This window comes from Equus asinus, chromosome 21, assembly GCF_041296235.1.
Source record: "Equus asinus isolate D_3611 breed Donkey chromosome 21, EquAss-T2T_v2, whole genome shotgun sequence".
Taxonomy (NCBI): Eukaryota; Metazoa; Chordata; class Mammalia; order Perissodactyla; family Equidae; genus Equus; species Equus asinus.
Genome location: NC_091810.1, coordinates 34913273 through 34928013, shown reverse-complemented (window position 1 = coordinate 34928013; position 14741 = coordinate 34913273). Strand labels below are relative to the sequence as shown.

Sequence of the window (14741 nt, the reverse complement as noted above, 5' to 3'; positions counted from 1 at the left end):
GAAGTTCATTCAAACATCATAAATTTAAGATGATACATCGTTTTATTTAGCATACTGACAATTTATTTTAAAGTTATGGTTTAAAACTTAAAATTATTACCTATTTATATGTTTTATATCTGTGTATGCCTTGATGCATACAAAAAAGGCATATATCCTTTACTACAATTTGTTACTTAAGTAATATACCAAAAGAGTAAAATTAGAATTTGGGCCTTGTGTGTAAAATGACTTGTTATTTTGGCCCAGATCAATAGAAGTTCCTTTTTGTCACCAATTATTAACTATTGGTTAACTATTAATGCTCAGGCTTTTTGCATACTCTTCAACTATTTTCTTAGCAATTCCCTTGGATAGCCTTGATCTAATTTTATGTGTTCAAAGTTAAAAATGCTATCACAGAGTTAAATTCACCTTTAGACATAGACAGCATCCAGAAATTAAATCAGTTCAGATGACAAGCATAATTGTCCTCACCTCTGGCTTGCCAGCTCACAAAAAATAAAAGTGCAAATATTTAAACTGATGGTAAATGTGCTTTTGGAGCAGTCCACAAACTTGGAATCATATAGAAACAAAGGTGTTTCTAACCTTGAAACAACCTATACAACCTGGATGATACATTGAAGAATTTTTAGATACTTTGCTATTATCTAAGAAAATAGCTATAATAAACATAAAAGGTCAAAGGTGAAGACCTAGAATTGCACAGTAAGGCTTTGGCTGACCACTACGCTAAACAAACAGTGTTAACCTAGGTAAATACTCTTACAATCACCCAGGCAAGAAAAGTCTGGGAGAAATTCAAAGAGGCTGTGATTAACTGTCAGAGACAAGTCCCTAATCCAACTTAGGTGGTCATTACATCTCAGGATGGCTGACTGATTACACCAAAACACTTGAAAATGGCGTTTAACTAAATTCTTCATGATATTACCCATAAAGCAAAGATAAATCAGCAACAATACAAAACCAACACGGGTGGAGTAATTTTAGATGCAGATGCCACGGATGTCTCCAAAGCAAGTCTTATCTGCCAACCACACAATCTTGATGAAAATGGTCAAGGTGAGTCACGGACAGGAACCAAGGCCGAGAGGGCCCTTTAAGCATCTCCAAATGGACTTCATACAAATACTTTTTGCAATCAATTAGAAATATGTTCTGTTCATTGTGTACTTATTCTCAGGGTGCATGAAGTTTTTCCTTGCTGGAGAGCTACGCTCACACCTAGGGAAAGGGACTGGGGTTGGCTTGGTTGTTTTTCCACCTGGGGAACTCCCACTTACCTCTCTAATGACAGAAACACTCATTTTAATAGTACTGCGATTAAGTACTTTTACACAGAAACTTCACTGTCCTTATCATCTACAAGTCCTCAAGAACAATAGAATCAATGAAATTTTAAAACTAAAAGTAACAAAGCTTTCAGAAATTCTTGAACTCCCATCGCCTAAACCACCATTATCTTTCAAATCTGTAAGTTCAACATTTTCTGGGACCCACACATTTTCTCCTTGTTCTGCAAGGGCAAAACTTTCTTAAAGGGACAAGTGGTTGGACCCTGCTTCTGGTCCACTTCCCCCTTGGGGGCAGGGAGAGAGCTGCAAGATCTCTCTGCTCTTCCCAACCCACCTCCTTTGCCAGGGACCCAGTGACAGATTGCAAGTTTTACTGTACCCAGCATCCTTTTGCAATTTAATTCTTTTGGCCATAAGTCACCCTCCCACTAGGGCGCAACACATGCTCTCGGGCACGCAGTTCTGCCACCTTGGCAAAGTTTGCAGAGAGGAGCCCCTGCTCCTTGCACACTGTATCCAGAACCTGGGGGGTCAGGACTCACTGATGCTGGGAAACGCCTGGGGCGATCCCCTTGACCATGTCAAGTGCTGACCTTTGGAGAAAAGCCCTCTGTCCGACTATTAAGCATGCTCCGACTATCCCAGGTATGTAGACGGCCAAATTGTGGTTCGAGGGGGGCTAATGCAAGGGAGCCCAGGGCAGGGGAGCCCTGGGCAGCCTCAGGAGCGCCTGCTGCGGCCGCGCGGCGAGGATGGGGGTTACCGGGGAAATCTATTGCATGCCCGTTTTCTCAAAAGGAACAACGACACAGAGGCAGGGTCGGGGCTCAGATAAAAATCCTATTCCGGCCACCTGTTTCTTCAAGAAAGTGGCCTGCGCCGGGCGAGCGTCTGAAGAGGCGTTGGTGCGGAGCCCTGAGCTCACGCGCTCAGCCTCGCCACCTGCTGGTGATGTCCATACTTTAGGGGTGAGTTAAAATCTGTGACGGCATTTTAAAATACGAACAAATAAAATTAGGTCAGAGCTATCCGAGGGAATCTCAAAAGAATGGTTGAAGGGTATGCAAAAAGCATTGAGAATTAACAGTAATTTGGTAACAAAAGGAACCTCTGTTTATCTGGGCATAAAATAACTCGCTAATTTTGCATGAGAGACCTAAATTCTAATTTACTCCTTTGGCAAATTCCTTGTAACAAATTGTAGTGAAGAATCTATTGACATACATTTATTTGTATGCATTTAGGCATGCGTAGATATACAGATATGTAAATAGATGATAATCTAAAGTTTCTGACTATTGCTTTAAAATACACTTATCCTATGCATAGTCCTGTATATCTCTGCAATCCTTGTACCTAGTATAACCAACATTTGTATTAATTAGTATCTTTAAAGTAATCAACACTTTCTTTTTTTCTCTAGACGTAAAAGACACCCAGAGGGCAGAAAGTTTAATCTAGCTTTTTTAAAAAAATAAGCATTTTTCTCCTATTATTGTAAAATTTTGATAAGGCAAAACCAAAATATTCTAACCTTGGCCAAGCTGACTCCACAGGTCCTGTGCCCATGTGTGTATTTGACTGGACAATGCCATTGAGTCAAAGACTCCCGGGAACATACCTGTGATTGAGTAGATTGGGCTTATTACTGGTTGCAATGAGGGAGAATGCACACCACTGGGAGCCATAGAGTGTCTCAGTAAGAGGGTGAGAGAAAGTACTTATTATAGAATTTGCTGGTTTGTTGGGTGATTTGGGGACGGTCTAAGGAAGTAAGGGTTTGCTCTAGATTGGGTGTTAGAAAGTGGGGCCAATTTTATGATTGGAATGTGGATGCACAAACATGTAATTAGGTTATAATTTTGTTTTTAACTGTAATCTAAAATATAATTTAATCGTGTATTAAATAAAACAATATGTATCATATTAAATTTATTATGTGAGTGAAGTACAACTTTTTAAAATAAATATAAAATCAAGTAGAAGCTCTCTCTGTAATTCTTGTATCCAGTATAGTCAACTGTCTACATTAATTATCTTTAATCAAAGTAATCATTCTTTTCTTTCTTTTTCTGTAGACATAAGTGACACCTAGAGGATGGAAAGTTAAAAAACCATCCAGGTAATTTTTTTTTTTTTTTAGGAAGGTTAGCCCTGAGCTAACTGCTGCCAATCCTCCTCTTTTTTTGCTGAGGAAGACTGGCTCTGAGCTAACATCCGTGCCCATCTTCCTCTACTTTATATGTGGGACGCCTACCACAGCATGGCTTGCCAAGTGGTGCCATGCCTGCACCCAGAATCCGAACCGGCGAACTTCAGGCCGCCAAAGCAGAACGTGAGCACTTAACCGCTGCGCCACCAGGCCGGCCCCAATCCAGGTAATTTTTTATGAGTATTATCTCATGTTAGTTAAAAACTTTGAGGCAGCATATAAAAACATATATGTATTATCATCCCAATGCAGTTTCATATTTTAATTCACTGATATCTTAAGAAATAAGGGGTCAATTAAAATTGTGGTTTGTAGACAGTGTTTTATATCTTTCTTTAAGTAAGAATGTGCCTTTGAACTAGATGTGTTTTGCTGTCCTTCTGTTTATCTCAGTTTAAGGTGCAATAAGGACTTTCTTATGAAAGGAATGTCTAAGGCTGAGCCAGTTTGTACCTTATCAGTTGTTTTCAAAACTCCTTCTTGTTTGCCTAAACTGAGACATGCAAGATTTGCGTGAGGAAAAAACCAAAAATGAAACTCAGAAACTACTTCATCTCAATTGCTCTTTCTTCCTGTGAGTTAGAACGAGATGAGGGTAATCTGTGCCGTATATATGAAAATGAGCTTATATTCACACATTGTTCTCAACAGTAACTTCTTATTGGGAGGCAAAGCAAATACAGTTGAAAGTTGTATGTGTGTGTACAGACAAGAAGTAAAGAATAAATCAAGCTCAAAATTAGGTATTTGTCTCTAAAGAAAATTCTGAATGGCTGTTAGACTTAACTGAGTGGAACCCATACTTTATCCGAGGCAAATCAATGAGAACGACACGTGCTTCTCAACTGCACATTCTTACTTTGAAGTAGACCATATTAACACAAATCAAAGCAGCATATCTGAAAATACATCATACAAGTGTAAGCAAGTTCAGAATTATACATTCTCAAAGTACATTCTCATCGTGAGTTACAGGGAGTCTAGATGATACTAGAGTGTAAGTGTACAAGATTGCATGTTCAAACTCAACTTGGTGATGGCAAGGCTCACATCAGGGCCAGGCTTGTGATAGGGGTCAGGGTCAGTATTAAGCTCAGTGTTGGGCTCTGGTTAGGGTCAGGGTATTGATCAGATATTTCAATGGTGATAGGTAGGTGTCAGGTTCAGGATGAGGGTAGGGTTCAGGTCAGGGTCAGGGCCAAGCTTTATATCGGGGAGAGGGTTGTGGACAGGCTGAGGGTCAGGGTCACGGTTAACGTCACGGTGAAGGTGAGCTTCAGGGTCACTGTAAAGGTCAGGATCAGTGTCAGAGTCAGGATCAGGGTCAAAGTGTGTGTCACGGTCAAAATAAGTGTCACAGTCAGTGAGGGGTTTATTGTCAGAGTGAGGGTCAAGGGACAGTCAGGTACAGTGTCAGGATTAGTGTGAGAGTGAGGGTAGAGGTCAGAATCAGAGTGAGGGTGAGTATACTGTTACGATCAGCGTCAGAGTGACAGTCAGCGTCAGGTTGAGAATCAAAGTCACTCTTAGGGTCATTGTGAGAGTCAAGACCAGAGTGAGGGCCAAGTAAGGGTCCAATATGGATGAGGCTTGCTGTCAGTTTCAGAAACAGGGTGAATGTTAAAATCCAGGACAAGGTGAGAATGTGGGGTCATTGTTTAGGGGATAGTCAGGGTGTTGGTCAGAGTCGGGTTGAGGGTCAGGGTCAGGTTTGGCATCAGTGTGAGATAAGAGTCAAGGTATGATCAGGGTCAGGGTAGAGTGAGGGTCAGTCAAGTCCAGGGTGAGGGTTGTATAAGGGTCAGGGTCAGCATCAGGTCAAGATCTGGGAACTGGTCAGATTAAGTGTCAAGTAAGGTACAAGTAGGGGTGGGGAGGTCAGAGACAGTCTTAGGGTTAGAGCCAGACTGAGGATAAGGGTCATGGAAAGGGTGAAGGTGAGGGTCATGGTCAAGGTGAAGGTCAGATTATGATAAGGGTAAGGGTCACGCTGAGGGTCAGTATCAAGTCAGCTCAGGATCAGGGTCAAGATCAGGGTGATGATCAGGTTCAGGTGAGGGTCAAAGTACAGATCACAGTCAGGGAAAGAGTCAGAGTCACAATAACTGTGACAGGAGACAGCCCAGTGGTGTAGTAGTTGAGTTCGCATGCTCTGCTTCTGTGGCCCAGGGTTTGTGGGTTCAGATCCCGGGTGTGGATCTACACATCACTCATCAAGCAATGCTGTGGTGGCATCCCACATACAAAGTGGAGGAAGATTGGCACAGATGTTAGCTCTAGGACAATCTTCTTCAAGCAAAAAGAGGAAGATTGGCAACAAATGTTATCTCAGGGCCAATATTTCTCAAACACACACACAAACACACACATACACACACACCAAAGTGTGAGGGGAGAGTCAAGGTAAGGGTCAGTGTCAAAATGTGAAAGTAAAGGGGGAGCTGGCCTGGTGGCGTAGTGGTTAAGTCCGTGCACTCTGCTTCAGCAGCCAGGGGTTTGCAGGTTCAGATCCCGGGTGCTGCCGTAGCACCACTTGTCAAGCCACACTGTGGCAGCATCCCACATGAAATAGACGAAGGTTGGCAACAGATGTTAGCTCAGGGCCAGTCTTCCTCACACACACATACACACATACAAAGTGAAAGTAAGGATGTGAGTATCAGAGTGAGGCTCAGATTCAGCTTCAGGGTTAGCAATAAGGCAAAAGTGAGAGTCAATATCAGGGTGAAGGTCAGGGACAAGGACTAGGACAAGTAAAAGGTCGAGCTGAGAGTGAGAGTCAGGGTCAAATGTAGGATCAGGGACATTGTGAGGGTCAGAGTAAAGTTGACAGTGTGGTTGACTGTCAGTGTCAGGGTAATGGTAAGGCACAGAGTCCAGATAAGGGTGAAGGTCAGGTGAGTTTTAACATCAAGTGCAAGGTCAGGATGAATGTAATGGTAAAGTTCTAGGTTAGGATCAGGTCATGGTAATGGTGAGGGGTCAGTGTGAGGTGTCAGGTGCACAATGAGTGTCAGAGTCAGATTCAGGGTAAAGGTCAGTGTCAGGTCCGTGTGAGGGTAGGTATCAGGGATATAGTGAAGGACAAGGTCAGGGTGAGGGTGAGGATATCAGGGTTAGCTCACGGTGAAGTTCAGGGTCAGGTTTATATATTATTTAATATAATGGTCAGCACCAAGATGAGTGTTATGAGAGTCAGGGTCATTGTGAGTTTAAGGATAAGGGTCAGGATAAGTCTCAGGGTCAGGTTTAGGGTCAGATCAACATCAGATTGAGGGTTAGAATCAATATCAGGGGAGGATCAGGTTTAGGGTTGAGATCAGGTTCAGGTTAAGGATAAGGGTGAGGGTTGGGATCATTGTCAAAGTGACCAACAGAGTCAAGGTCAGTGTGAGGGTAGGTTTCAGACTTGGATGAGGCTCAGAGTCAGATGCAGGGTGAAGTTGAGTGTCTGGGCTAGGCAGAGGGTAAGAGGGCCCAGAGTCAGGTTGAGTGTCAATGTCAGGTTCATAGTCCAAGATAAGGTCAGTGTGAGACTGCAGATCAGGGTCAGGGTCAAGTGCAGGATGGGTTATTGTGAGATGAGGAGGAGATTCTGAGTCAGTGTATGTGTGAGGGCAATGGTTAAGGTTATAGAAATGGTCAGTTTGAGAATTAACTTCAGGGAGAAGAAGAGGGTCAGATTTAGGGTAAAGGTGATGCCGGAGTCAGCCTAGGGTCAAGGTCAGGTGATGGTCACGGACAAGGTTAAAGTCAGAGACAGAGTGATTGTCAGCCTCAGGATAAGGGTGAGTGTATATTCAGGGAAGGTGTCAGCTTGATAGTCAGGGTCAGGTTGAGAGTCAAGGACAGAGTCAGTGTCATAGTGAAAGTCAGAGTGAAGATTAGGGTCCAGTAAAGTCCAGAGTCAAGTTCAGGATCAGGGTCAATGTGAGTGTAGTATCTGGGTCAGGGTCAGCTTCAGGATCAGCGTTAAGGTCAGGATGTTTTCAGGATAGGGTGATAATCAAGGTCGGGTTCTGGGCATGATCAGAGCCAGGGTGATCCTCAAGCTGAACCTGACACTCAACCTGAATTTGAATTTGAACCTCACCATGTCTGTGAACATGACTCTGACCCTAATTGTGACTCTCATTCTCATCAAGATACGCAGTTCACATTGACTCTCACCCTGACCTTGACCTTGAACCTTAGAGTCACCCTTACTCTCACTTTCACCGTGATCTGACCCTTATCCTGATACTAATCCTGACATGACCCTTACCCTGACTCTGCCCTAATCCTCGTCTTAACCCCAACTCTGACACTTAACGTGGCCCTTGACCTGACCATGGCCTTCACTTGACACCTTGACCCTCACCTAGACTCTGACATTCATGCCGAATCTGATCCTCACTCGCACACTTTTTCTGAGCTGACTATTACCCTACACCTCACCCTCTCTCTGTCCCTTACCTTCACTCTATGATGACCCTCATGCCCACTGACTCTCACCATGACCCTGACCCTGATCCTAAACATAGCTGACATTTACATTCACATTGACTGTAAACCTGACTCTGACCCTCAACTGACCCTGACACTAAGCCTAAGTTAGACTCTGATCCTCATACTCACACAATACAGAACCTGAATATTAACCTTACCCTGACCCTGATCCTGACACTGTGACTCTGTCTCTGCTGCTCACACTTATCCTGACTGTGATTCTCACTCTCGCTTTCAGGTTAATGAAGTAGACCTGGAACTTGACTTGACCTATCCTTCACCCTAACACTAACCTTGACACTCAACCTTATGCCCACTATAGTCCTTATTCTGGACCTGTCCTCACTCTGACCTTCACCCTCGCCATGAAATTGACCCTAAACCTCATTATCTCCCTAACTCTGCCCCTGACCCCTAACCTCACCCTGAACCAGACTTTTACCCTGACCCTGATTCTGACCCTCACCCTGAACCTGTCCTGTACCTGACACTCACCCTACCCTGCCCTGATTTACCCTGGATACTACCCTGCACTGATCCAATGGTCCTGATTGTGACCTTCACCATGACCCTGGTATTCATGCAGACCTTCGTGCAGACTCTGACCTTGAACCTGAGACTGAACCTTACCCTGACCCTGACGATGATCTTCCCCTTCCCCTGACACTATCCTCATACTGACCCTGACTATCATCCTGATCCTGATCCTGAATCAGATTTTGAAACTGACCCTTCCCTGTCCCTGACCCTCACGCTCACCATCTTAAAGAACCTGCCTCTCAAATGGACTCTGATGTCACCCTGACAGCATCTCTGACCTCTCCACCCATCAGAAGCTATACTGAAATTGACCTTCGACCTGACCCTAACACTGACCCTGATCTAATCCCCGACCCACATTAACAAACTGAACTCGACTCTGAAGTTGTTCTCCTTAACCTTTATACTTCTCTCACTTTGACCTGTCCCTGAAACCTACCCCACACTGACCCTCACCCTGACCCTGAGCCTTCACCTAATTCTGAAACCATAAACTCCCCTGGCCCACACCAGGATCTTCACCCTTCCCTTAACCTGATCTGACTCTCACCCTGAACCTTACCCTGAAGTTTATAGTTTCCCTGCCCCTCATGTGAGTATGACCTTGACCCTTGCCTCAAACCTTACAATCACCCTGACTCTCACCCTGAACCAAACCTTTGCCCTGACTCTGATTCTGACCCTCACCCTGAACCTGGCCTCTACCCGACGCTCACCCTACCCTACCCTGATTTGCCCTGTATACTACCCTGACACTGATCCACATCCTGAACTTGACCCTGAACCTTACCAGAACCCAACCTTCACCCTGACCTTCGGCATGACCTTGACTCTTACCTTGATACTCAACCTGACCCTTTCCCTGAGATGTACACTCACCCTTACTCTGACCATTATTTCTTTCTGACTCTGACCCTATCCATGGCCATCACCTGACCTTGACCCTCACTCTGACCACTCATGCTGAATTGGACTCTGTCCTTCTCCTGAACTTCACCCTCACCCTTACTCTCACCATGTCTACAACTTTGATCTTTACTCACACATGTGCACTAACCCAGAACCACCCCTCATCTCAAAATGACTATGCATCTAGCATTGACCCTGACCTTCAGCCTCATACTCACCTAATCTATCACCATGAACCTGGTGTCTACCCTCACTCTGACCCTGACTTTCTTTCTCTCACCCAGAACATCTTCACCCTGCACTTGACTCTGATCCTCACCATAGTTTGAACCACGTCCTCATGTGAGCTTGACTCTGACCCTGACAGTCATCTCAACGCTGATTCCAACTCTCACCCTTATTCTTAAGCTGATCCTGACTCTGAGGCTTATCTGACATTGCTGGTCACCTGATACTCACTCGATCCTGACCCAGATCCTTCCTGACTCTGACTTTGAAGTTCATCTTGCTCCTGCCCCTGATGTTGATCTGACATACCCACATATACCCTGACCCTTACTTTGACCCTCACCTTGAATTTCACCCTCACACTGAAGTTGACCCTGACTTTGAGTCTGAACCTTACTTTAAACTTCACCATGACTGAAACCTGACACTTGCCCTCATGCTTATCCAGACCCTACCCTATTCCTCACTATGTCCCCTGACATCCACCCTCATACTGACCCTGACACTGAACTTCACCCCAAATTTGACTTTGACCCTGATGTGTACCTGACTTTCACAGTGACTCTCAACATTACCATGACCTTAACCCTGAGCTAGAATTTTACCCTCACGCTCACCCTGATCCTGCACTTGACCCCAAAACTCACCTGACACTAATGGTAACCCTCATCCTGACCCTATTCCTCACGATGACCCTGATGCTGACCCTCATGTGCACCCTCAGCCTCATTCTGATCCAGACCCTCACCTTCACTGTGTTCCTGATACTTCACTTGACTCTGACCCACATCCTGATTTGGACTCTGATGCTCACACTGACATTTAACCTATCCTTAATGCTCATCCTTACTATGAACCTGACCTTGGTCCTGAACCTAATATTAACACTTACCCTTACTTTCACAATGGCACACTTTGACACTGACCCTTACCTTGATTCTCCCTTCCCCCTGACCCTTACACTCATTTTGATCCTGACCTTCTTACTGTGATCTTACTTTGAACTTGATCATTATCCTGATCTTGATCCTGACCCTGGAGCTGACTTGACACTGACCCTCAATGTAGCCCTCACTCTTACCATGACTCTGACTTTCACCTTGACCATGGCCCTGAATTGGACCCTGAACATGCCCCTCACCTGATCTTTTTATTTGTCCTCATTCTTCTCATAATCCTTACCCTCAAACCTGACTCTGACCCTGATGTCACTCTGACACTGTCTCTGACTCCCGTACCCCTTCTACCATACCCTGTACTTGACACTGACCTTGACCCTGCCTCTGACCATCACTCTGAACCTGACCAACACCCTGACTTTAACCCTGACACTTACTCTCACCCTGACATTACCCTCATCCTGAACCTGACTCTTACCCTACCTTTTCCCTGATCCTTACCATGACCCTGAGAATGAACTAAATCATGTATTAACCCTTACTTCACACTGACACTAAACCTGACCTTGATTCTCACCCTGACTCTGACCCTCATCCCTACCCTGAACAGTGACCCTTATCCCAAAGCTGACCCTCACTCTCACTTTGACTCTGATCCTAACCTTCATCCCAACTCTGAAACCAACCTTGAACATTATCCACACCTGACTCTTACTTGATCCTCACTGTGATCCTGACTCTCACCATGATCCTGACAGTTACTTTGATCCTGAACCTGACCCTGTCCCTGACCATTGCACCAACATTGACCCTGAAAGGTACACTCCTTCTCACCCTGACCTTCACCCTCATTCTGATGCTGACCCTGAACCTGTACCTGACCCTCCTCCACTTTCATCCTGACACTAAAGCCTTTACTGACCCAGATCCTAACCCTGATGTTGATCTTCACCCTGACCCTGAATCTCATTTTCACCATCACATTGACTCTGACCCTCAACCTCACCCTATCATGACCCCGACCTTCATCATGACCCTGACCTGAACCTTACCCTCACCCTAAACCTGACCTTCACTATCATCCTGAAGTTGATCCTCATCCTGATTGGAGCCTCACAGTGACCCTGATCCTGACCTTCCTTCAACCACACCCTGACCCTGACATGGACCATCACCACAACACTGAGTTTGAGGATGAAATCTTCTTATATGTACACACACTCTAGTTTCATCTAGGCTTCTTGTAATTTGCAATGTGAACATACTTTTGAAGATGACGTATATTTACCAACTTGCTTACACGTGTACTGCTTATTTTCAAATATATGTGCTACTTTGGTTCATGTTAATGTGGCCTAATACAATAAGGTAAAAAAAAAAACCCACCAAAGTGGGCCAGCCCAGTGGTGCAGTGGTTAAGTTTGCATGTTCAGCTTCGGTGGCCCAGGATTCGCCAGTTTGGATCCTGGGTGCAGACATGGCACCGCTTGGCAAGCCATGCTGTGGTAGGTGTCCCACATATAAAGTAGAGGAAGATGGGCACATATGTTAACTCAGGGCCGGTCTTCCTCAGCAAAAAGAGGAGGATTGGCAGCAGATGTTAGCTCAGTGCTAATCTTCCTCAAAAAACAAAATCCCAAAAACCCACCAACAACAAATATATGGTGGCTGTTACTATTCTTATTTGTTACTATGGTAAATTATCCCAATTTAAGGGTTAAGAGTTAAGACTTAAGTGTTAGAGGGCTGATTTTCTCAGGATTCCAGACTAATTCAAGCCCTCTAAAAGGGCCACCTAGCCGGCAAGGGAGACCGTTGTCATGCTTGGCCCCACCCACTGCTCATAGTCTTCACTGCCTTTTCCCTGGCAGGTGCAGGGTGGGGCAGGTCAGCTGGCAGGATGGTCCAGACATCGAGGAAGAGAGGGTGGCACAGGACACAAGAAGTCAGCTCCTGGCTCATGGCTTGCCACTGTGGACCTAAGCACTATGCTCATTATAATGGATCCTGTAGCATCTTTTATTAAATAAAAGTTATTACAAAGATTATAAGTGGTGTTTAGTCTACAAATGCTCTTTCACAGAGAATGATAATACACACATCAGTCTTGCCTAACAAGAGCAAAGGAGATCAATGATCAGTGCACTTGCATGATCTCTCATAGGGGAAAAAACAAACAAACCTGTGCTTATGTTTTCAGGAGCTATTTAAAAAGCTATTTCTAAAAATTGGAAAATTGGCTTTACAGGCTGCAGAGCTATGCATCTTATAAAATCAAAACCAGAAATTACTTTTAGAGGTGGCATAAACCTTGGAGAATTCATATTAGATAAGGTTTCCATTGAACTTTCCTATAAGAAAATGTCACTGAACTAGTTTATGGCAATTGACAGAGTGGGGGGATAATACCTTATGACTACAGAGTGCTTCCTATGTGCCAGACACAGCCCAGGGTGCTATGGCCCCAAAGGGGTTAGGCCAGTGTAACCGTTAATGCAAAAAGACCCTGATATGGGGCTGGCCCAGTGGTGTGGTGGTTAGGTTCGTGTGCTCAGCTTCTATGGTGGCCTGGGGTTTGTGGGTCCCTGTGCCAAGTGCAGACCTATGTACCACACATGGCACCATACTGCAGTGGCATCCCACATACAAAATGGAGGAAGACTGGCACAGATGTTAGCTCAGGGCCAATCCTTCTTAAGCAAAAAGAGGAAGATTGGCAACAGATGTTAGCTCAGGGCCAATCTTCCTCACCAAAAAAGAAAGAAAGAAAAAGACCTGATATTTCTACTTTGTGGGCAATAACCCAGGAGTTCACTGGAGCAGCCAGAGGTCAGGGCAGAAGAAAGACAACTGATTGTTCATTGTTATAATCATATTTTCTTGACTGCACTCCTCTTTCCTTCTTACCAGATGAAAGTCAGACCAATAAAAAAACACAAGTCTAGGTATTAGGAAAAGAGAAAGAAATGGTCAGGACTTATTAAAAGAAAATAGAGTCGGGGCTGGCCCCATGGTCGAGTGGTTAAGTTCGCGCGCTCCGCTGCAGGCGGCCCAGTGTTTCGTTGGTTCGAATCCTGGGGGCGGACATGGCACTGCTCATCAAACCATGCTGAGGCAGCGTCCCACATGCCACAACTAGAAGGACCCACAACGAAGAATATACAACTATGTACCGGGGGGCTTTGGGGAGAAAAAGGAAAAAATAAAATCTTTAAAAAAAAAAAAGAAAATAGAGTCTTTTCTTGATCAAATAGAATCTGTTTTCAGTTTGCCAAGTGAGTTAACGTTTCTTAATCCTTCACTGTAAATACTGTACCTGCACATTGCATGTAAGGAACTGCTCTTGTCATGTCATTTCTGAGTTGGTTTTAAGCCCCGTCGTCAACACGATGAAGGAATGTTTCTTATGTAGCTACAGGCATCATAGCCCTTAATGGACAAGGCAGATAGTTGTACTATTAAACTTCCAAAAGCTAAGAAACACAGCCCAATATAGAGGGTTTTATACTACATAGGGCAGGAGAGTAAAAGCAGAAATGAATGAGAACTGCTGCACAGCTAAGAAAGCAGACGAGCTTCCTACAAAAGCTCATTTAAGAAGGAAAAAATCTTATTGGCCAAGTTTACATCAGTAAGGATAGTCAGGTGTCCTGAACTTGATGGATCAGAAGAATCACCTGAGGGGCCGCCCAGTGGCGCAGCGGTTAAGTGTGCACGTACCCACTCTCGGCAGCCGGGCGTTCGCCAGTTCGGATCCCGAGTGCGGACATGGCACCGCTTGGGAAAAGCCATTCTGTGGCAGGCTTCCCACGTATAAAGCAGAGGAAGATGGGCATGGATGTTAGCTCAGGGCTAGTCTATAAAGTAGAGGAAGATGGGCATGGATGTTAGCTCAGGGCTAGTCTATAAAGTAGAGGAAGATGGGCATGGATGTTAGCTCAGGGCCAGTCTATAAAGTAGAGGAAGATGGGCATGGATGTTAGCTCAGGGCCAGTCTATAAAGTAGAGGAAGATGGGCATGGATGTTAGCTCAGGGCCAGTCTATAAAGTAGAGGAAGATGGGCATGGATGTTAGCTCAGGGCTAGTCTATAAAGCAGAGGAAGATGGGCATGGATGTTAGCTCAGGGCCAGTCTTCCTCAGCAAAAAGAGGAGGATTGGCAGC

The 14741-nt window shown here is 44.8% G+C and overlaps 1 long non-coding RNA gene across 1 annotated transcript; it reads left to right on the top strand.

Moving 5' to 3' along the window:
* Nucleotides 1–3378: 3378 nt before the first annotated feature.
* On the top strand, nucleotides 3379–12576 carry LOC139041433 (uncharacterized). Its single transcript, XR_011496591.1, has 3 exons — nucleotides 3379–3423; nucleotides 3564–3679; nucleotides 12449–12576. It is a non-coding gene; the product is annotated as an uncharacterized lncRNA (long non-coding RNA).
* The last annotated feature ends 2165 nt before the right edge of the window (nucleotides 12577–14741 follow it).